The sequence below is a fragment of the Callithrix jacchus genome, chromosome 16 (genome assembly GCF_049354715.1).
Source record: "Callithrix jacchus isolate 240 chromosome 16, calJac240_pri, whole genome shotgun sequence".
Classification (NCBI taxonomy): Eukaryota; Metazoa; Chordata; class Mammalia; order Primates; family Cebidae; genus Callithrix; species Callithrix jacchus.
In genome coordinates, this window is record NC_133517.1 from 63,713,201 (window position 1) to 63,736,790 (window position 23,590).

The 23,590-nt window shown below is 42.7% G+C and overlaps 1 long non-coding RNA gene across 1 annotated transcript; it reads left to right on the forward strand.

Annotated features, from left to right (window-relative positions):
- Positions 1–190: 190 nt before the first annotated feature.
- On the forward strand, positions 191–22,748 carry LOC144579802 (uncharacterized). The gene is made up of 4 exons (XR_013528214.1): positions 191–288; positions 1,319–1,399; positions 21,255–21,528; positions 22,578–22,748. It is a non-coding gene; the product is annotated as an uncharacterized LOC144579802 (long non-coding RNA).
- Positions 22,749–23,590: the final 842 nt, after the last annotated feature.

Sequence of the window (23,590 nt, forward strand, 5' to 3'; positions counted from 1 at the left end):
ACGAGACTGAGTTAGGATGCCAGAGGAGAGTCTACAAGATATCGAGGGAATGGAAGCAGCACCAGCAGGGAGCGTCTCAGAGTATAATAGGGATCTAACAAGGTCTCAGCCAACCTAACAGGGAGCTCCAGAGCAAAGATTTCTCACTGGGCATCTGATATCATGCATGGATCAGTCACTGGCTGGGCGCTGTTGGGAAAGAGTGTGGCCTCAGCTCAAAAGCAGAACTGGATCCTGAAGGGCCTAATGACTAGAAACTTCCAGCTGACTACACTCTGCAACTGACTGGCAAGTGCTTTCTTAAAAGGAAATTGGAGCAGTGAGTTCCTATAGCAGTGACAGCAATTTCTATTATTTTGCTTTCTTTTTTCTCCCCAAACCATTTGGAGGCAAGTTGTAATCACCAATTATGGCATTTTGACCACTAATTACAAGGCAATATGAATCTCTTAACAACTAGATGTTTTCCTACATAACCACAGTATGATGATCACACTGGATAATTATGTAAAACAATAATATTATCTGACATCTTGTTCATATTCAAATCAAATTCCGTTAATCATCCCAATTAAGTCTTGTTTATGCTGCATCTGCATGTACATGCGCACATGCACGTATCTGTGTATTTGAGTCATGATCCAATTAAGATTTATGAGTTGCATTTGATTCTCACATCTTTTTAGTCTCCTTTAATCTAAAATAGTTCTCTTACCTTTATGGATTTTAAAGACATTGGTCTTTCTGAAAATTCCAAGTCAGGACCAGGCGCAGTGGCTCATACCTATAATCCCAGCACTTTAGGAGGCAGAGGCAGGCAGATCACGAGGTCAGGAGTTTGAGACTAGCCTGGCCAATACGGTGAAACCCTGTCTCTACTAAAAATACAAAAATTATCCAAGCATGGTGGTGCTCACCTTCAGTCCCAGCTACTCAGGAGGCTGAGACAGAAGAATCACTTGAACCTGGGAGGTGGAGGTTGCAGTGAGCAGAGATTGTGCCACTGCACTCCAGCCTGGGTGACAAAGGAAGACTCTATGTCAAAAAAAGAAAAAGAAAACAAGAAAGCAAGCAAGCAAGAAAATTACATGTCATTTGTCTTTTAGGATGAGCAATGCAATTTGTCTCCTTCTTCCTTAATGACTAAATTCAGGATATAATTGTGATGTCTTTTATAAGCGTCATATACCCCACTTCTTAGTGTTTTTGTTTGTGCTTTAAATAGTTGTGTTTTATGTGAGTTACAAAAAACAAGAAAACAGTTTTTTATATTTACCTACTTATTCACCATCTCTGGTGCTTTTATTTTCTCTTGTAGATTTGAACTTCTATAGAATAGTACATCCCTTTGACCTGAAGGACTTGCTTTAGCATTTCTCATACTACAAGTCTGATAGAGGTAAAAAAAAATCACTGAATTTTAATTTAAGTTAAAATGTCTTTATCGCATCCTTGTTCGAATGATATTTTTGTTCAATACAGAATTCTGTATTGACAGTTGGTTTTGTTACTGCTCTTCTCATTCAGCACATCAAAGATGTTATTCCGTAATCTTCTGGCCTCCATTGTTTCTGATACCAAGTCAGCAATAATTCTTACGCTTGTCCCCTACATGTAATGTGTCTGTTTGTTCTGGCTTCTTTCATGATGTTCCTCTTACCTCTGGTTCTCAGCCATTTGACTCTCTTACTACTAGAGATGCAACTCCTTATGTTTATCAGGTTTTAATGTTTGCTTAACTGCTTGGATCTATAAATCATCAAACGTGGGGAATTAGAAACTATAATTTCTTCAAGTGTGTATGTGTGTGTGTGTGTGTGTGTGTGTGTGTGTGTGTGTGGTGTGTGTGTGTGTTTGTTTTTGAGACAGAATTTCATGCTGTTGCCCAGGCTGGAGTGCAGTGGTGTGATCTCAGCTCACGTCAACCTCCACCTACTGGGTTCAAGTGATTCTCCTGCCTCAGTCTCTTGAGTAGCTGGGACTACAGACATGTGCCACCACACCCGGCTATTTTTTTTTGTTTGTTTTTAGTAGAGACAGGTTTTCACAATGTCGGCCAGGCTGGTCCTGAACTTCTGACCTCAAATGATCCACCTGCTGTGGTCTCTCAAAGTGCTGGGATTACAGGTGTAAGCCACCATGCCAGGCCAAATATTTTCTTTGCTTTTTGTTCACTAGTTTCTCTCTTAGTGCTGATAGGTTAGACTATTTGCTATTTTCACACAGAGCCCTGGGGTTCTTTTAAAGTTTATTCAATCTTTTTTCCTTCTTTCTTTCAAATTAAGCAATTTCTACTATCTATGATCAAGTTCATTGACTTTTTCTTCTGCCATTTCCAATCTTCTATTAGACCTGTTCAGTCAACTTTTTATTTCTGTTCATTTGTTTTAGTTCTAGAATTTCTACTTAATTTTATAACCTACATTGTTTTTCTGTTGGATTTTTTTATCTGCTCACTAATTAAAATTATATTTTTCTTTATTTAAACATCTTTACAAGAGTAGTTTTCAAATCTTATGTTCCTATTTCTTTGTTATTTACTGATATTTGTGTTGAATACTGAATGTTGTAGAAAAGACATTGAAGAGACTGTCTTCAGGATTGCCCTTTCAAATTAACAAGTCGTTTAATTACTGGTTGATCACTTGAACTTTTAAATGCTTGGTTTAACACTTTGTTCATTTAAGTCTATGAAAAGCTCAGGGTATTTTCCAAGCCTCTCTTTCTCGGGGGAACCAAACATTAAACTCATTATTTTCTAGGGATCTTTTCTGTGACCTTGGTTAGGCCAGGTCCGTGCTATGATCCTTATTCTTAAGACACAAGCTTTCTGGAGTCTCAGCTAGATGCTAGGGTATTAATGATGAATTAAAGAGATGTCTCCATTCTGACAGGGTGAGAATTCCAACTTTCCTTGCAATTCTTTATTCAAGACCTGCTTGACTTCTAGTATCTGTGTTCTGCTTTTAACAGCATAGTATGTGCTACATGGTAAGGCTTGGATGACTTATTCTGTACGTGCACAACTAAAATTCAGCCAGAAAATCTCAGGAATTCTCCATCAATGTATGGAATCCCCTTTCCACAGAGGTTCCTCTACTCAAGGCCCACCCTGAGGATTCCATCTGCCTCAAGCCCATAATTCTGAACTGCGATCTCTGTTTTATCAGCTCACTGGGGCCATGCTCTCTGTTTGACTCCAGTTTATTGTGCTGCAACAGGAAATTGTTCTAAGCACAGAGGTGGATATTCACAAGATTCATCTCAGAAGCTTCCCTTCGCTCAAGAAATGCAGATTTGCATTACCTGAAAATAGTTACCTCATATTTTATCCAGTTTTATGTTTGTTTACAGCAGGAGAGATTATCCAGTACCAGCTACTGCATGATGACCAGAAGCCTGTAAAATGTGTTTTTAATTTATCAGACTATAAATTATAGGAAAGCATAGAAAAGGCAGGATGAAATAGCTGTTGAGTGAGCCAATCCCTGGTGTGATTACCAACCTGGAAATATCTTATCAATCAACTCCAAGAAAATGAGGACAGTTTCAGACTTGTCAACACTATAATAATGATAATGGTAATAATGAATTTAAAGTGGTCTTCTCTGTTTCCTTTCTTAGGAATTACTAAAGGAGGCACTTACGGAGATGAAGAAAGAGAAAAGGGAGACCGAGGACCCAAGAGACAGAGGATCCAACCGATGAGAGCAACACGAGCAAAGGGAGATCCCAGAGTGGCTGAAAAAGCGATCCGTGGAGACTCAAAGAAAAACATGATGCAGGAAGCAGGTTTTAAGTACCATAAAAACTAAACTGAGCCAGGCACAGTGGCTCATGCCTGTAATTCCAGCACCTCGGGAGGCTGAGGCGGGTGGCTTATCTGAGGTAAGGAGTTCAAGACCAGTCTAGCCAATATGGTGAAACTCTGCCTTTACCAAAAAAATACAAAAACTAGCTGGGTGACAGAGTGAGACCCTGTCTCAAAACCCCATCTCTACTAAAAATACAAAAATAAGCTGGGCATGGTGGTGGGCACCTGTAATCCCAGCTATTCATGAGGCTGAGGCCAGAGAATCATTTGAACCCAGGAGGTGGAGGTTGCAGTGAGCCAAGATCGTGCCACTGAACTCCAGCCTGGGCAACAGAGCAAGACTCAATCTCAATAAAAAAATAAATAAATAAAACTGAATGCTTGTAACTGTGGTAATTATTTGAAGAGCTATTTATAGGCATATGACATAAAGTCGAAACACTAAAAAAGGTAACAATAGACAAGTAGAAAATAAACCACAGAAAATCAAGGCAATTATTAACTCCCGGTAAAACAAAAATCTGGAGGAGAAAGTTGATGTAACTGTGCACTACTTAGCTTAGCAGGGACCTCCTATATTTACATTGTTACAACTCTATAAACATTGTTATTGATTTTACCCAAAATTGTGTACATATCTCTCACTCAAGGATACGGGTGAAAAGACACAGGCAAGGGAGCGAATGATTGTTTAAAACATCCATTTAAAAGTGGAAGGTCTCTCATTCAGATAGGCCTGTCTCAAATCCTGGCTCTACTTACTACCACTTACCTGGGTCAACTTGGGCAGCTTCTTTTAACTTTCTGAGCCTCAGTTTCCCCCTCTAGAAAATGTATAATCTCTCATAAGATTGTCGTATTAAATAAAATAATATATACAAAGGCTCCCACACAAGTTAACAGTAAATATATATTTCTTTCCAAGATTTTCTGACGCATCCAGACAACTCTCTTGCAAAAGAAAGTGTTAAAATAGGAGCTAACCCAGCCCCAGCTGTGGGAACAGCTTCTTCATCCAATTCCAACCCCAGCTCCCACAGCTTCCTCATCCAATTCCAGCCCCAGGCATTGGAGCAGTCTATGCTGTGATCACACAGAACTGCTCACCAGTCCTCACAATACATTGCACTGCAAGTTATACTGCTGTGCCGTGATGTTTTGTCTGCCAAAAGTTCCCTCTTTAACCATCATGTCCATTTGTTAAGAACATCAATCTTCTATTATACTTTCAAACGTTCCAATTAGAATGAATTATTCTTTTAGTGTTTGGCACATTCTTAATGTATTGTGGTCTATTATGTATGTGTGTCTTTCACCAGACACTATAAGCAAGGACTTTGCATTAAATAAGTCTAACCAATACCTACTTGTTGAACAACTATTGTGTGCCAAGTACTGTGTACATTAGTAACTGAGGATCTAGGATGATTTAGACACCTGTATTCATTTAAAATGAACCAGGAATTCTAATAGGCATTGAGATCCATGTGACCATGAGAAATATGGTTTCCTCCCTCCTGGTATTTGCAGTGTGGAAAGAAGGGGCAGGCACATAGAGGAGGAATTACAAAGCTAAGTAACAACACCTCTATCAGGGGAAGTATCTACGTCAATGAGAGGCAAAGAAGGGACATCCATACAGGCATGAGAATTCAAGGAAGGCTTTCTGTAAAAAATAATTTCTAAACTAAAAATAAAATGAGTAGTAGCTCACTAAGGGATTCGAGAAGAGAGTTCAAGCTGAGGAAAAACACAAAAATATGTACACAATATAATAGAAGCAAGAGTAATAAGTATTTGTCTCTACCTAGAGGAATCAGGGAAAGGTATTGTGGCATTTGAGCAGAGTCTTCAAGGATATTACTAGTAATAAAAGTATTACCAGTAATTATCTACCAGTAATAATTGTATTCTTTTTGTTGAACAATTACATTAATGTATTAATAGTCATCCTAAGTCCAGAAAGAATAATCTGATTGCTACTGTAATAATTTTAATTCAGTGGTGTTATGTTTGCTACCTAAACGGTAGGAGTTTTTATTATCAAAAAAGCATGGACTTCCTTTATTTTGAAATATATACTATAAACTGAAAATTAATTTAGATTTTTGAATCTTGCTTATTTTTAACTCTATTCTACTATACAATTTAATTAGCATTTTTAAATAAATTTAGATTGTTTTGTAGAGGAAAACATAGAAAACTAAAAGAAAAGATTGGCAAGTATATCTCATGACATTTACTACAGGGCAAGACTTCAAAACAAACCATTGCATTTCAAACTTAATAATTTCTATTTTCTTATAGTTATTTATAAAATATATGGCCAACATGATTTCAAGAAGCAATTATCTAGTAAAACTGAGTGGTATAGACAAGAGTCAGCCCAAAGAAAGGCGACTAGAATTGAAATGATATTTTCTAAGAGCCAGCAGTGTGCTTACGCTACGTCCTACGGAATCAGAGATGAAGAAGTCAGTTTCTGCTTTTCAAAATAGGCTGTGAAGGATGAGCAGATATTTTCTAGGCAGACAAGAATCAATATCTCTCCGACTCATCTCTTTCATTATTTCTACAATAACTGTCTTAACTTAGGCTTGCATCATCCGATGTTGAGATCATTAAAATATTCTCTTCCTTTGAGTCTTTCCTACCCAACTATTCATTATCCTGTGAACAGAGTGATCCTTCTCAATTGTATCTCTAAACCCAAATCTCCTCTATTTGTCTGCATTTGATCTTCATTTTTGAAATGTGTTTTTGCTGAGTATGGAATTCTAGGTGTTTTTTGTTGTTGTTGTTAAGTATTTTTAAAATATTGCCCCATCTTCTTCTGTTTGCTTTGCTGCCAACAAAAAGTATGCCATCATTCTCATTGTTGTTTCCCTGCACACAATGCATTTACTTTTTCTGGATACTTTTATGATATTCCCTTTATATCAGTTTTAAGAAAATCGATTACAGTGTGCACTGGTGTCATTTTCTTCAAGTTTCTTCATCTTGGAGTTCTCTGGGCTTCTCGGATATAGGGGTTTATGGGATTTATCAAATTTGGAAACATTTTGAACATACTTCTTTGAATATCCTTGTCTTCCCCTTTTTCTCTGGGACTCCAATTACACATATCTTAGACCTTGTGAAACTACCCTGTGGCACACTGATGAGATAATGCACATTGGTGTTCATTTTATTTTTAGTATTTTTTTTGTTTTATTTTAAATGTTTTCTACTGCTATTTTTTTCTTCAAATTCACTAATATTTTCCTCTGTAGCCTCTAATTAGCTGTTAGTACCATCTCGTGTATTTTACATCTCAGGTATTTTTTATCTCTAGAAGTCTGATTTGGATCTTTTTCATAGCTTTTACATGTCTATTTAACATGCTCATGTTTTCCTCTATCTTCTTGAATATACAGAATGTATTGCTAATAGCTGTTTTAATTTCCATGTCTACCAGTTATATTATCTGTGCCATTTAATTATTGTGTCTGTTTCTATGGATTGATTTTTAAATCTTTATCATGGGTTATATTTTCCTTCTTTGAGTATCTAGGCTATTTGGTAGGATGCTAGATATTGGTGACTTTAAATTTTAGGGTACTACATTTTTTTCTGTATTCCTGTAACTATTCTTCAGATTTGTTCTTGGGTACAGTTAAGGTAGTTGGGAACAAACTGATCCTCTCCAGGCCTGTTTCTATGTTCTGCTAGGCAGACACACACTAATCTGTCCCCATCAATCAGACAACACCCTTTTGAATATTCAACCTGAACCCTGTGCCATGTGAGGTATCCTATAATGGCTGTCAGGAACACTAATTATTCCCAGTCCTGTGTGGCTCCAGAAGTTTTTCTATCTACTCCTTCCTGGTGTTTGTTGTTGTTGTTATTGTTTTCCTTTGTTTGTTTGTTTTTTTCCCTGCCTGGCCTCAGGTAGCTTTCTTTAGTGCATGTGCTGATTGGCACTCGGCTAAGGCCTCAGAAAGTACTTTTCCACAGAACTCCAAAGCTCTTTTTCTATGAAGCTTGCTTTCCCCAGGAACACTGCTGAGAGAATCCCAGCCACACTGGCCTCCCTAAATTCTCAGTCCTGCCTTCTAAACTCGGGGAGACTACTGGACTCAGTTTGAGCTGCTGCTTTTTGCACTGCAGCCTGGAAACTCTCTCCAGGCAAAATAGAGAAATATTCCTAGAACTTGCCCTATTTTTAACTTTTTCTCAAGGATTACTGTCTGCACTGCCTGTTTTCTAGTGCATGAATACTGTTATTTCATATATTTCATCCGTGGGAGGATAAGTTCAGTCCCTGTTACTTCATTATGGATGGAAGTGAAAACTGACCATTATTTAAACAGTTGGTAGCTTCTAAATGCCTTCAGAAAAACACACCAACTTGGAGTGGCATGGAAGGACCTAGCTGGTCTAGTCTCTGATTACCCTTCCAGTCTCATCTCCTTTACCAGACCATGAACCATAGCCATGCAGAAACATTCACGGTACCAAATCTGCCATGAAGCTTCCTGCCTCTGTGTTATGTTTGGGCAACTCCTCTGCTCTAAAGGAACTTTGTTTCTACCAGTGAGCCTGAACTTCTGCCCATTCTTCAAGAATCAACCCAGATGCCATTTCTTCTAAGCTTCACCTAACCCCCATCCCATGGCAGAAAGGAAGGATTTCTAAGCACATTGGCCAGCAACTGGTGTTCATGGGCCAAGTGAGTAACTGGCAAAAACCTTGGGAAATGTGAATGCTCACATATGACACTGTTTCGGCCTCAACTCTCTGTGGACGAAGAACTTGGTCTCTATGTCTTGGGACCTGGGGGCTCATCCCTAATTCCGTCTCTTCCTGAGATGCAATATCTGGGTTCTCTGCTTGAGCTATGCCCCTGAAGTCCCAATTTTCCCAGCTGCATGAAATGGGGAATTTCATGGCAGAGGTTGATCTTTTTCCAGTACCTCCCACTACTGCAATCAGATAAACTTATTGCCTAAAATCCCAACCCCAAAGTGAACCCATCACATTGAATTTATCTGCTAGTTCTCTCTCTGCTTGGCTGCAAGGTACCATTCAGACTACATTTCTTGGCTTTCCTCTGGGCAGTGGAGAGAGGGAAATGTATGCTTTGAAGCAGAACAAGAAAGCAAATTTGCAACAGTAACCCTGAAGTTGAGGGAGGAAGGCTTATTAAGAAAAGAGGTCCCTCCACAACCCTCAGAGAAGTCCTCTTCCTAAGAGACATTTTTATTTTGAAAGTCAAAGGTGGAGAAAATTGCTCAAGGAGGTCACAGCTCATTCCTCACTGTAGAATAGTTTCCACAGTGGCAGGATGATCATCATCAGACAAGGGATGTCCTCAGGTTGGTAGCCTCTAGGATGAAGGGATAGAGGGAGCCCGTACACTCAAGCTCCGATCACACCTCCGTCCATGAATGTGGACAGTTGTCTGTGTTGTAGAATGTGGTCTGTGTTGCCTTTTGCCTTTTCCTAACTTGAACCCTTTGAAGGCTCCATTCAGCTCTAATTTCTCTGATGGGTTTGGAGCCCTTCTGCATTCTCTGCCTAAGTTTCATTGACTCTTGGTGTGTCTGGGAAGAGGAAATATTTCTTTCTGTTCTTCCCGTAATGAAAAAGAAACATTCCTAACAATATCACAAATCACTGAGAGGAGTTAATTCCCAGCTGAAAGGCTACAACCTGAAGTCCAGTCCTGGAGCCTCGCCTTCTCTTTCATTTCCTGCTCCCATGCTTGCCCCATGGGGTCTTGTTTGACCTTCATCCACTTTAATGGCAGTGTTGAGGGTCTCAGGATCCCTCTTGGGACCCAGGATTAGGTAACAGAGAGTAGCAGAATCCCCATAGGACCCCAGCCTCCATCCCACTCTTCAGCTCCATTTTCCCAAAAAATGCCAGCAGAAACCAATGCACATTGCTTGCCCAGTGATTCTATGAATGAAATGGTTTGTTTCCATTTGGCTTTCATTCCTGTGTGCGCAGTTCTCTTGGTCTGGATCTCCCGAAAGCAGAAGTGGGTTTTGGGATCAGCATGCTGCGTCCCTACCCTGAACTAATAAGACAAAGAAACTCAGGGTATAGTCCAGAATCAAGACATTTAAACAAATATAATACAATGCCTCATGTAAATCCTTAATGGATACTTGTCACATTAAATAAAATATAAGCACAAAGATAGGCACTTAGTTCTTAAAGAACCCGAGAGAGAAGCCTATAACTTGGCCTAGCCTGGGGATATCTAGGAAAGCCTTCAGAAGGAAGTGACTAGCCCCTTTTCTGACATTCACCCTGAAAATTTATTTCCATAATGATTTTCTGATGACAGTGACTCAATGGAGAAACTCTGGCACTTTAGAAACATTTTGACAACCTCCTACTTTGGAGAGCTGGGTAGTTATTAAGATGGAAGAAGCCAGCCAGCGGCTCTGTCAAGCAGCCAGGAAGGTTCCCGCTGAGGCCATTACAAAAGGAAGCAGTGGGGGAAGGCATTAGGAGAGTTGAGGATTGGGTAAAGACCCCAGACTGGGTCTCCGGAGCCTTTGATTAAGACAGGCCAAGTTTGTCCTCACCACTCTCAAAAACGTGCTTTCAGTGAATCCAGGGCGCAGAGTTCTAAACAAGGATGCTGTTAAAAGATAGATTAAAAGACATAAAAATAGTATTAGATTTCACGGCACAGTGAGGCCTGTCAAGTCTGGGCTCACAGAGTGAATTGCTTAAAGGCGATGATCAAAATGAGTCACCAGTATCTGGTGCGATTGTGCTGATGCCTCTCGGAAAAGCAAAAGCCGGGACTATTGTTTGTGTCAAAAATACTTCTGAAGAGGCTACAGAAATCAAAAGGCGCTGATGTGCCAAAGTCTGAAGGGAGAGGAAGCAGGGAGAAGGGAGGAGAGTCAGGGGCTCGAACATGTAGAGGAAGCAGATGAGCAAGAGGTAGCATCTCAGGGCAGGGTGGAAGGGAGGGGCTGATGCTGGAAAGGGGCTGAGTTGGGGAAGCTGAGTGGAGTTGAGTCCTCAGAGACCCTCGCTTTATCAAGCTCCTATTATGTGCTGGACATTGTGCTGGGCACCGTAGGTGTCATAGATGAGAAAACAACAAACAGTTTCCTGAGGAAGCGGTGTGGCCTTTGAATGTGTCATTGAGCCTCTCTGAACCTGCGTGTCCTCTTCTGGAAAGTGAAGTTAAACAGACATACCTCCCAAGATGGTTGAGGATTTCATGTAAAATAACAGGGGCAAAAATATCAAGCATCCAAAAAGGGCTCAATATTCAAAGTTGAGTCTGAAGACAATCACTGGGCCATCCTAATCATGAGCACATTCCTGAGAACAGTTAATTTCCAGGCACTGCAATGAGCAGTCTATATTCAGACATTACCTAATTTAATCTGTCCAGGAAGACCTATGAGTTAGTAATATTTCTATCACCATTTGACTAATAAAGAGACAGAGAACGTAAGTTGTTCAATGTCACACAAGAGAGAAGCCACAATTTCAAAATCCATCTGTCTAGTTCCAAAAACCTGTGATCCCTCTCATTTTGCTGGCTGGTTTTCTAGAATGATGGAGGACTAAGATCTGTCTTCTGATGTCATCTTCAAGGTGACCCAGTATCAAGCCCTCCACCTCCCTGCAGTCCTTCTTTTCACGCTGAAACCCCTCTGAAACGTCCTGCCAACTGGCCAGCCTGCTTGCTTGTACTCTCTGGGGTGCTCACTTCCTGCTGAGGCAGCCTGACCAATTTCCCAACAATTCCATTGGTTTGAAGGTACTTCTTTCTCCAATCCATTGGATTGATTTCAGATTCAAAATCTGCACCAAGTGGATGCATTCTCAATTGTCACTTCCAGGGAGGAAATCTTTGACAAGTTCCTACTGCTTTTAAGAGTAAAATAGTCATAACTTGTTCTTCTTAAAAACTGCCAACAGCATGAAGAGAATCAAGACTGAAGACCAAAATTGCTTTTCTCTCCTCTCGGTAACACTGTCAGCGTGGAGCAGGCCAACTGTGGAGGAACTTCAATCGGGGCTAAATTTATATTTATTCAGGTGCCACCGGACTCTGCTTTCTTGCCTCTCTTCTCTGATCAATGCACTCATTAAAGGACTCTAGCTTGGCAATAGATTCACCTTAATGCTCGTCACCCTGGGGTTTCAATAGCACAGCCTCTGAGACTCTAACAAGCTGCTGAAGAATGAAAAGAAAAGAAAAAAAAAAGGCTTATCTTTGCCTCCTTGTATAGAGTCCTGAAATTGTTTCTCTTTGTGTTTTACAAATAGCTCTGTTGACTGTATATAATTTTATAGAGGAGTTTTGAGGGACATATATGGGAAGCGGGAGATTGAGAACATGTTTATGTAAAGCAGGTGTCCGGGAGGAATATCCAACTATTTATTCCAAAACAGTGAGAAATTTGGACACATTTACTTCTGTTTTCCTGGGAAGATTTGTTTGGAAACTTAAAATAAAAGGTTTCCTTAACTTTTACCAAATCTCTTCGTATTTGTCTTCAGAGAGGCGTGCTTTCATTTCTACACATTCCGTTGTAGAATCCATCTACATACTCATGTATTTTCACAGTCCCAAGCATGGTATGCAGGTTGATACCTGGTTTGGATCTGTGTCCCCACCCAAATTTCATGTCAGATTGTCATCCTTAGCAGGGCATGGTGGCTCACACCTGCAATCCCAGCACTTTGGGAGGCCAAGGCGGGCAGATCATTTGAGGTCAGGAGTTCAAGACCAGCCTGCCCAATATGGTGAAACCCCATGGTGGTGTGTGCCTATAATCCCAGCTACTCAGGAGGCTGAGGCAGGAGAATCACTTGAACCTGGAAGACAGAAGTTACAGTGAGCTGAGATGGTGCCACGGCACTCCAGCCTGGGCAACAGAGCAAGACTCTGTCTTAAATAAATAATTAAATAAAAATAAGAAATGGTAATCCTTGTTGTTGGAGGAGGGGCTTGGTGGAAAGTGACTGGATCATGGGGGCAGCTTTCCCCTTTGGTGCTGTTCTCCTGGTAACGAGTGAGCTATTTATGAGATCTGCTTGTTTAAAAGTGTGTAGTGCCTCCCAGCCCTCCTCTTCCCCCTACTCTGGTCATGGAAGACATGCCTGATTCCCCTTCACCTTCTGCCATGATTGTAAGTTTCCTGAGGCCTCCCCAGCCATGCTTCCTGGATAGTCAGCAGAACCATCAGCCAATCAAACCTCTTTTTTTTGTAAATTACTCAGTCTCAGGTACTTCTTTATAGCAGTGCAAATATGGACTAGTACATGTCATGTTCTTATTAGTATCTACACTAAACAATTTATCATGAGTGTTCCCTGGTGTTCCTTATGTTGTTTCAGTTCTTGTTTTTAGCCTATTGCGACTGAAGAACTTGTGAAATAGAGACTTAGCCATTCCCATTAGATAATTTCCTTTTTTCTCATAATTACTTAACATTAGTCACCCTTGTACATTTATTCACTTTTTCACAGGGAAATGATCATCTTTGAGGTCCTTCATTGTCTGTTTCTACTACACACACTGACTATATTATCTGAAATCAAACCACTGTCATCATGTCATCCACTTTGGATGTCATGATACTTTCCACCTGTAAGGCAAATGTATCTGATAGCAATCATGTAAGCATACCCTTACAATGATTCTGTATGGCAGATGCACTTGAATGGGGGTTTCAAACTAGGGAATCCAGGAGTGGCTAACCTGGAGATTCATTTGTTCCTTATGTATGGTAAGCATCTGAGTTCCCACACTGCCCCAGCTCAAGAAACATAGTTCCATATAGGAGATTTAAAGGGTCTGAGTTTGGGGTTAAATGAAAGTTACCAAATGGAGATTATTACAAGGAGGATATTAGTCTGTTTTCACACTGCTGATAAAGACATACCCAAGACTAGGCAATTTACATAAGAAAGAGGTTTAATAATGGATTTACGGTTCCTCGTGGCTAGAGAGGCCTCACAATCATGGTGAAAGGCAAAAGGCACTTCCTACATGGTGGTGGCAAGAAAAATAATGAGAGCCAAGTGAAATGGGTTTCCCCCTTATCAAGCCATCAGATCTCATGAGACTTATTCCCTACCAAGAGAACGGTATGGGAGAAACCACCCCATAATTCAATTATCTCCCACTGGGTCCCTCTCACAACATGTAGGAATTATGGGAGTACAATTCAAAGTGAGATTTGGGTGGGGACACAGAGCCAAACCACATCAGATGTTAAGTGAAAATTATATATAAACTGCATGATATTTGCAGGTGGTTGTGATTTTGCTACCCAGCTCACCACCACTGGGCTGTGAGGTAATCTTTTTCCACCCACTGCCACTGGGTCTTTTCTATACATAAGGCAGTTCCCTGCCCAGCCCACCACCACTGGACTCCCTCTGCCTGTACGTAAGCCCCTAATGAAGCCCCATGACTCATTTGGGTCCTTGGTTTGGCCTCTTGAAGTTAGTGCTTTCTCTGCTGAGCCTAACAGGGACTCAGCGCAACACCACCTTCTGAGAGTTAATGGCTGTGTGCCCATGTATTCTTTTGTAATAAGCAGTTTATGATGGGTGGGCCAGCTGTTTATTTGGCTCAGGAATGAATGTTCACCAGGTGGTGGTCACTGTGCTGGAAGCTAAAACAGTCATAAAACAGTCATGCTTATTTGACAGATGAAGAAACTGAAGCACAGATGAAAATGTCCTGCTGCTCAGTGGTTGGGCTGACCCAAAGCCATGTTTTCTACCTGACATTCAAAATGGGCTCTGTTGACTCTCCCAAAACTGTAATTGTGTAAAATTCAGGGGTTAAGCTAAGGTGATTGTTGTCATGCTATTATGATAGATACCACAAATCAGCAGGGCTCAAAAGGTCCTAAAATACTTTTCAATAGCATGCACGGAGAAATAATTCTATATAGTCTTTAGATACTATTAAACACTGTCTTCGACTACTGTATTACCGAGCTGCTATTTGGTCAAAATAACAGCTGGAACTTGTGTGTCCCTAACACAAAAAGCTCTGTGTTAGATGCCATACAGGTGATATCTCAGTATCAGTGTCATTCCATTTTATAGGCAAGGCATCTGAATGTTATAGAGTTTAAGAAGCTTACCTAAAGGCATATGTGCAAGTGGTGGACCTGGTGGACCTGAAACCTAAAGCTTCATCTTTCTCATTTCAGAATCTGTCACCCTAACCCTAACAACAGGTTGAGCACTGGGCATTCAAGATGGGCACACCATGGAATGCATCTTTGTACAACTTCCTTTTATTTAGAATAAAAATCTTAGACTAAGAGAAGTTGAGTTGTGGATCCCAAATCATATACTGACAGATTCGTCTTTCAGGCCAGGCTCCCCAAATCTTCCTTCCAGAAGAATTCTAAATAATGTATCACATACATATCCACAAGGCAGAGCTCAATTCCTTTCCTCTTGATTCTGGGCTGGACTTAGTAACTTGTTTCCAAAGAATGAGGTATACAAATGAAAATATAGAAACCAGGTGGACACTACCTTGCAGGTGATCAACATCAGCAGTGATAAGTTATCTTGCTTGTTATCACGTACTCCTTATTATGCAACCAGAAGAACACTTCACCTCCATGATATGCTTCTCAAAAATCTATAACCCCAATCTAATTAGACAGGTTCAAACAGGGAGACATTCTACAAACCGCCTAGTAGTCTTCAAAACTCTTTAGAGAATCAAAGAAAAATATTAAGAAATCCTTGGATTATAAGAAACTACATAGACATGACAACTAAATGCAATGTGCGAGAGGACATCAGTGAAAAACTAGGTCCCTGGCAAATGCAGCCTGTTAGCTCAGGGTTCTAGCCCAGTATAATTTCTTGGTGGTTGTAGCTGCACCATCGTTATGTAAAATGTTAGCACTAGGGGAAGCTGGGTAAAGGGTATGTTTGCAACTTTGCTATAAATCTAAAAACATTACAAAATACAAAGTTTCAGGTAATATAAAAATAAAAATAAACAGGTCACCAAAACTTTAGCTGCCTGTTTCATGCCCATTTCCTTACAGCTTCAATTCACTCACTCTTTTTTTTTTGTTTTCAGATGTAGTCTCACTCTGTTGCCCAGTGGCACAATCTATGCTCACTGCAACCTCCACCTCCAAAGTTCAAGTGATTCTCCTGCCTCAGCCTCCCAAGTGGCTGGGACTACAGGCACCTGCCACTACACTTGGCTTATTTTTGTATTTTTAGTAGAGATGGGGTTTTGCTATGTTGGCCACGCTGGTCTCAAACTTGTAACCTCAGGTGATCCGCCCGCCTTGGCCTCCCAAAGTGCTGGGATTACAAGCACGAGCCACCGTGTCCAGCATACCTCACTCCTTACAAAAATGAAAATGAAAATAAAAATAAACCAGGGTCCAAGAGGATATGTGAGGACCACTATTGACTCTAAACAACCTAGAGCAATTATTCCAGGAATGTGTGTGGCCTCACAAACACCATGCTCTACACATGCACACTGCACACTGCTAAGACTGGTTCCAAACACACGGCTACATCATTTTGCCTTCAGGCTGAGAGGCTGGGTTTTCACTTGGCCACTGGCCAGGGCAGGATTGTTCTGGGTTTCTTTTATCTGTTTAGTATTTATTTATTTTTCCTTATTGGGGCAGCAGTGCTGCAGCTGAGCCTCTGTAGAAAGAGAATGACATTCTTTCCTTTTTTTTTTTTTAAGAGGAATAGTTAAAAATACACATTGGTACATACTGCAATTATCGTTCAGAATAAACGCAGGAATGGTGACATTAACTAATGGGAGTGCAGCAGCTGCCGGCTAGTTGAAAGCCGTCCTCAGTGCGGTGCGGAGGTGTCCAATGCTAATTGCTCCTTTAGTCTATCTGTCTGATGTCAAGAGGCAATCCACTGGGTAAACCCAAAGCAGCTTTTTACCTCAGCATAGCCCAGAGTCAGCTTTCCCTCAATAAGGTGTTTGCTGGCAAGGGGGTAAAATGCTACAGACTGATCATGGCTTCATTAACTTCATGTTTAGCAGTGCCTTTGATTACCTGGGATTGCCCAACAGAAGGCTCAACGAAAACCCATAACAGACTAATTATTAAAGAGTCACTAGGCTGGGCACAGTGGATTACGCCTATAATCCCAGCACGTTGCCAGGCCAAGGAGGGTGAATCACAAGGTCAGGAGTTCGAGACCACTCTGGCCAACATGGTAAAACCCTGTCTCTACTAAAATGCAAAAAATTATCCAAGCATGTTGGTGTTCACCTGTAGTCCCAGCTACTTGGGAGGCTGAGGCAGGGGAATCACTTGCACCCAGAACGTGGAGGTTGCAGTGAGCTGAGATCACCACAATGCACTCTAGCTTGGTGACAGAGCAAGACTTGTCAAAAAAAAGAGGCACTATGTTAACTGAAAACCAACCAAATGCCAGATAGTATCAGGCACTTTACCAGTTTTTTAATCCTCTGACCAATCTGCTGAGAAGTAGTGCCTGCAGCTTATAGAAATGGGGCTCGAAGCCATGAAATGACACTTTGGCAAGTGGCTGGCATGGACTTTTTTCCAGCCCAGCCCAGACTGTCAGTGCCATGCCTTGCACTCTGGGTGCCTAGATGACTGTTTTACTCATTTATTGACTCTAATATACCCCTCATTCTAAAAAGGAATGGGGATGCCTTACAGAAATGCCACAAAACTGAAGAGAAAATCGTTTGTATTCACAGCCTGGCACAGTGGCTCACACCTGTAATCCCAACATTTTGGGATGCCAAGGTGGGCAAATCACTTGAGGTCAGGAGTTCGACACTAGCCTGGGCAACATGGTGAAACCTTGTGTCTACCAAAACTACAAAATCTTAGCTGGGCATGGGGTTGTACATCTGTGGTCCCAGCTACTTAGGATGCTGAGGAGGGAGGATCACTTGAGCTCAGGGAGGAGGTTGCAGTGAGCCGAGATCACACCAGTGAACTTCAGCCTGGATGACAGAGTGAGACCCTACCTCAAACAAAACAAACAAACAAACAAAAAGGATTAAGTATTCTCAAAAGTATCTAGTGCAGAAGTTGGGGCTGGAGGTTTCTGATGAGAATGTAGCAGTCAAAGCTGTAAGATCCACGATGTGAGCAGGAAAAAGCAAACAGCAAACAGGGTGGGGAGAGTGCAGTAGGATACATGCTTAAGGCACGCCCACTTCCTAGAGTCTGCCTTAGACTTTCGGGGGCTTTCGTAGCCCTCTGTTGGGTTGAATGTCCTTTAAGAGCAGTAGACCATGTATCAAATCATTTTTTTCCCTTTCTCCACAGGGCCTTGCACCTACTGAATCACAGGTGATGCAATCTGCACAGCTATAAATAATAATACCCACTTCAAAGGAATACTGTGAATGTGATTAGGCAACACATATCATCAGCATGTCAGTGGCTCAACACATGCCTGCCATATGGGAGGGCTTAACGTAAACCTAATGCAAGCTTATCAACTTGGGTTAAATCACTTAAAGCTGATAAAACTGCTAACGGTTACATAGTAGTGGGGGGCAGGTTTCAGCACTGCCCACTTGTGGGAGGGGTAGAGGGGGAAAGGCAGACTAAAAGAGGGAAAGGAGAAGGGGAAGAAGGGAAGAAGTAAGAAGAGAGCTGAGAAACAGAGGGAAGGGAATGGGAAAATCGGAGGAGGACAGGGAGAAGGGACAGGGGAGTGGAGAGAAAGAAGAGGGAAATGAGAATTGGGGAAGAAGGGAAGGAGAAGGGGAGGGAGGAGGGGAGAAGGAGAGCAAAGAGATTGTCAATCTGACCAGAAAGAGGAGTCTGCACTCCCGAAGATTCCAGAGTGGGAAGAGGAGGAAGAGGGAGTTCCCCCAACATACTGGGCCTCTCCCCAGGCACGGAAGCCACATGTGTTTATTTCCTTATTTTCCTGGCACCTCCTCCCATGAAGAACAATTGAGCTCCTCTGTGCTTTGGTGATATGGAAACAGTCCTTCCCTCTGCTTCCCAGAAGCTGCGTAGGACCAACCCCTAGCCCCTTGCTCTTTCATTTACTTAAAAAAATGCCTCTGGGTACCACAGCAAGCAAACAGATGAACCCTGCCCTGGTGGAGATGATGGACTACTGGAGGACGCAGACAACTGGAAGTTACAATGTGGGGTACAAAATCCTAGACAAGAAAAGCCCAAGGCAGGAGCCAAACCTAGAGGAGCATGGAAAGTTCCCCAGAAAAAGCAATGTCCCCAGAAGGTCTGAGGTTTCCTTGGAGTCTACCCACAAAGCAAGGGCTGAGAGCAGAACAGAGGGAGGAAGCAGGAGATGCAGATTTCAGAGTTCAGCAGGAACATGGCAGATCCTGGAAACGGAGAGATAATGGCCAAAGCTGGAACACAGGGCTGCACTGGACAGGGTGTGGAGGATCCCTAGGAGGGAGGGGAGACCAGGCAGGGATGGCATGAGAGAGGACAATGAGAAGTTGGACTTTTAAACTGTGTCTCACCCAAGTCTCTTACAATGAGACAAGATGATCTGCTCAGTTTTTTGTTTTGTTTTGCTTTTGCTTTTTGGGGGGTAGAGCCTCTGATGGCAGGATGAGAGGGGACCACACAGGAGAAGGAGCCAGGAGATATCATGAAGGCTATGACAGGCAGCTAGAGAAGACCAAGGGAGAGGACCAGGGTGCTGGGGAAGATAGCCAGGCACTACTCAGGAGACGGGACTTGTGGGACTGGATGTGGGATTGCGTGTTGGCTTGTGGGGACATGCAGAGAAAGTCAAAGGACACTTTAAGGTTTCAGGTCTGGACAAATGGGTGGAGGGAGATACTGTCCCTGAGACAGAGAAAGAAAAAGAAGGTAGTTGGTCTTATATGGGTTTGTGGTCTCATGGGAAGGCCATGTAAATTGCATACAGAAGCTGGATATTTGGGTCTAGAGCAGAGGTCGGCAAACTCTGTAAATGGGCAGGGAGAGGATGCTTCTGGTTTTGCGGGTTGTTCAGTCTCTGCTACAACTACTCACCTCCACTGTTGCAGCTGGAAAGCAGTCACAGATGATGCGTAAACCATTGGATGTGGCTGTGTCCCAGTAAAACCAATTGACCAAGGTAGTGACAGGCTGGATTTGGCTGGACGGCCAGAGCGTGCTGACCCTGGTCGAGAGCATCAGATAGATGCCTGGGCTGGAAATAAATATTCAGGGAAAGTGATTTGAAGTAATTAGCGTGGACTATGGAGAGAGACATCGATTTAGATATATCTATTAAGACATATACTCTATTTTTCTATGTATAGATACATAGATGTTGAGAGATTTATTTTAAGAAATTGGCTCACATGACTATGGGCCTGACAAATCTGACTTCTGCAGGGCTTGGTAGCAGAGTAGGAACTCAAGCAGGAGCTGATGCTACAGTCTTGAGGCAGAATTTCTTTCTTTCTGGGAAACCTCAGTGTTTGTTATGACCTTGGACAAATTGGGCGAGGCCTAGTAATCTGCATTCTTTAAAGTCAACCACATCTGCAAAACACCTGCCAAGTGCACCTGGATTCTGTCTTGATTAAATGACTGGGTACTATAGCCCAGCTGAGTGGACATATAGAAGTCACCATCACAGGGGTCCTCTTAGATTCTGCTACTCCTCTCTTGTAAGCGGCTACTTCATCCCATATAACCCATGTTTTCGTTATGGTCAATGAAGACCCCAATACTTTAAGGTATCAGTTCTGTTTTGATCCTATATGCCCCAAGTGCCTATGTCAATGTCTTTTTTTTTTTTTTTTTTTTTTTCAGATGGAGTTTCGCTCTTGCTGTCCAGGCTGAAGTGCAGTGGCAGGATCTCAGCTCACTGCAACCCCTACCTCCCCAGTTCAAGCGATTCTTCTGCCTCAGCCTCCCAAATAGCTGGAATTGCAGGCAGGTGGCACCACACCCAGCTAATTTTTGTATTTTTAGGAAGGTTTTACTATGTTGATCAGGCTGGTTTGAACCCCTGACCTCAAGTCATCCTCCTACCTCAGCCTCCCAAAGTTCTGGGATTACAGGCATGAGCCACTGAGACTGGCCCAGTGCCCACATCAATATCGATGTTTCAGGGTATGTCTGCCTTTGTCCAACAGCAGAACAGCATCCACTGCTCTTTCCCTGCCTGGAAAACCCCTATTAAATGCTTCTCAGGTAAGATGGTCACCCAGGGTCTTCCCCTCTCTGAGCTCATGGGTTCAGAAGGTTGTGGAAGGGGCCACAGACTTCCTGCTGCTTTCCTCATGCAAATGCCAGTCACGAGTGCCTTCGTATCAGTGGTGGAGGAGCCCCGTGCATTGGCAATTCTTCAGAGGAAGAAAGGCATTTGCAACACCTAATAACGGCACCATACATATGTATACATTTTACACAAAGCTGTTTGCTTTAAAAAATCAATTTCTCTCCTACAGATGGTATATTGCATAAAGAAACGCGAACCCAGCAGCACCCCTGCCAGCGGCAATTCTGAACCCTCATTTCTGTGTTCCCAAGGCATTACGTGGGAAGGCATGTGCGTTTAAGGGCATCCAATTGTCTCTGCACCAGAAAAGCAACAGCATCCTGAGCACGCCTTTCCTCTGGGGTTCATGTGCAGGTTATGCTGACGGACAACATGGCCTACAGGGACCATGCAGGAGGAAGGGGGCACAAAGCCAGGCCAAATAGGAGCAGGGTTGTCCTCAGGTAAATGCCAAGAGCACAGTGCCTGGAAAGTGTACTGCATTGCCTCTGTTTCCCCAGTCATAAACACTCGGGATCTGATGACTTCCTTATGAAAGGCAGTGTAAGATAGAATTGCCACCTTCCAGAGAGCATGAACTGCTCCACCCACATCCCACGTCCCACATGCTGGCATTACTGGCATGAGCCACCGCACTAGGCCAGATTGTATTTTCTAACCTTCTTTAGGTGTGGCCATGTGATGGGTATTTGCCAATGACAAGGAAGCAAAAGTGACATGTGTTACACCTGGGTGGGAGCTTTGAGGGCCGGTGAGCAATTTGCTGACTCTTCGCCCTGCAATCATAGTCATGAATCTGACAGGGACTGCCCTATCAGCCTGACCCTGGCGGGAAGACAGCATGGAGCCCAGCCCCCAGCCACCCTCAGTGGGCACATCCAGGCACATCAGCAACAGAACTGACAGTCAACTTGCCTTTCCAGGAACAAAAGCATGTTCCATACTACTGGGCACATACATTTTATTACAAATAACATCATAATATGATTTGTAAAGCAGACATGACTGTCACTGTCACTGTGACTGTCACTCTCTGCCTCACCTTAGACGATGGCTGCCACTGGTATGGATGTTTGTGGGGTGGGGGGTGCTTCTGCTCCCCTGATGCTGGCAGCATCTTGCCTCAAACAAGCACAGCATGGCCCTGCTTTCTGTGCCTTTGGAGGGGCACCGCTCCCACAATGACTTTCCTCCACCCTATATGTGCAAGTATGGATCAGACATAAAGGGGTCTGAGCAGCCCTGAGGGGTGCCCTCAAGTAAGGAGGGAAGGTGGGAGCCAAGCGCCTCCTTCCCTCCCTGCTGACACTTCCCAGGAGCATCCTGAGTGTTTCGCAGACAGCCCTGGAGGAACAGCGCTCCACAGCCCACATCAGTATCCTCGCCAACAAGCCCTGGCACTGGTGTTTCCTTCTTCCCTGCTTCCTCACTCCTTGATAACCTGCCAAGCAAACCATCTCAGTAGAGTCCTCCCAGCTCCTTCTGATTTCAGGAGGACCCCACTAGGACACTATCTCTGAAACCTGTGGTGCCCTCTCACTAAAGTGCCCCAATGTTGGCACAACTCCTACCAAATTGTTGGTGCTGACTCTCTCTGTTTCATTCAACCAGCACAGCATTGATTGGTTAAAAGTTGCATTAACAAGCTTGACTCTGAGAACAATAACAGGTCCCTGAAAAATTTATGTCTCTAGGAAATTAAGAAACAACAATAATCGCTTTACAACCTCCAACTCCTATCCAGGAAAATTATAATCCATTCAGCTTTCCTTCTCCATGTTTTCAACAATGCTGTGGGTCAAGTGTATAGAGGGGAAAATACTCACAAATAATACTGACACAATACCAGGGAGGAAATTGAAATGAGGGCCAAAGTCGAGATTTTTTGCAATGAGATCTTGGGACGGAAAGGAAGCAAAACACTCTCGTCCTGGGGCCTGCTTTCCCTGAAACACTAGGCTGCAGGAAGGAGGAAAATTTGTGTCGGGGGCCTTAAGATCATGGACTGGCATTGCTCTCTAGAAGGCAGAGTGGTGGAAAATCAAAAAGGTAACAAATATATGATCAAGAGCCAGACACAGAAAATAAGAGTCTGGTGTCTACAAAAACATCATAATATTTTTTATCAGTCTGAATAACTAGGTTGTGTTGTATAACAAATAATGCAACATCTTAGTGACCTAAATCCACGAACGTTTACTTCCCTCTTAGGTCAGCTGCCCATTGAGGGTGGCTGGAGCCTGTATTCCCTCCAAGGCCAGGCTGATAGGCAGCCCCTGTCAGATTCATGACCATGATTGCAGGGGGAAGAGACAGCAAATTGCTCACCGGCCCTCAAAGCTCCCACCCAGGTGTAACGCATATCACTTTTGCTTCCTTGTCATTGGCCAACACCTACCACATGGTTAGAAAATACAATCTGGTCTAGTGCAGTGGCTCATGCCTGTAATCCCAGCACTTTGGGAGGCCAAGGCAAGCAGACCACTTGAGCCCATGAGCTGGAGA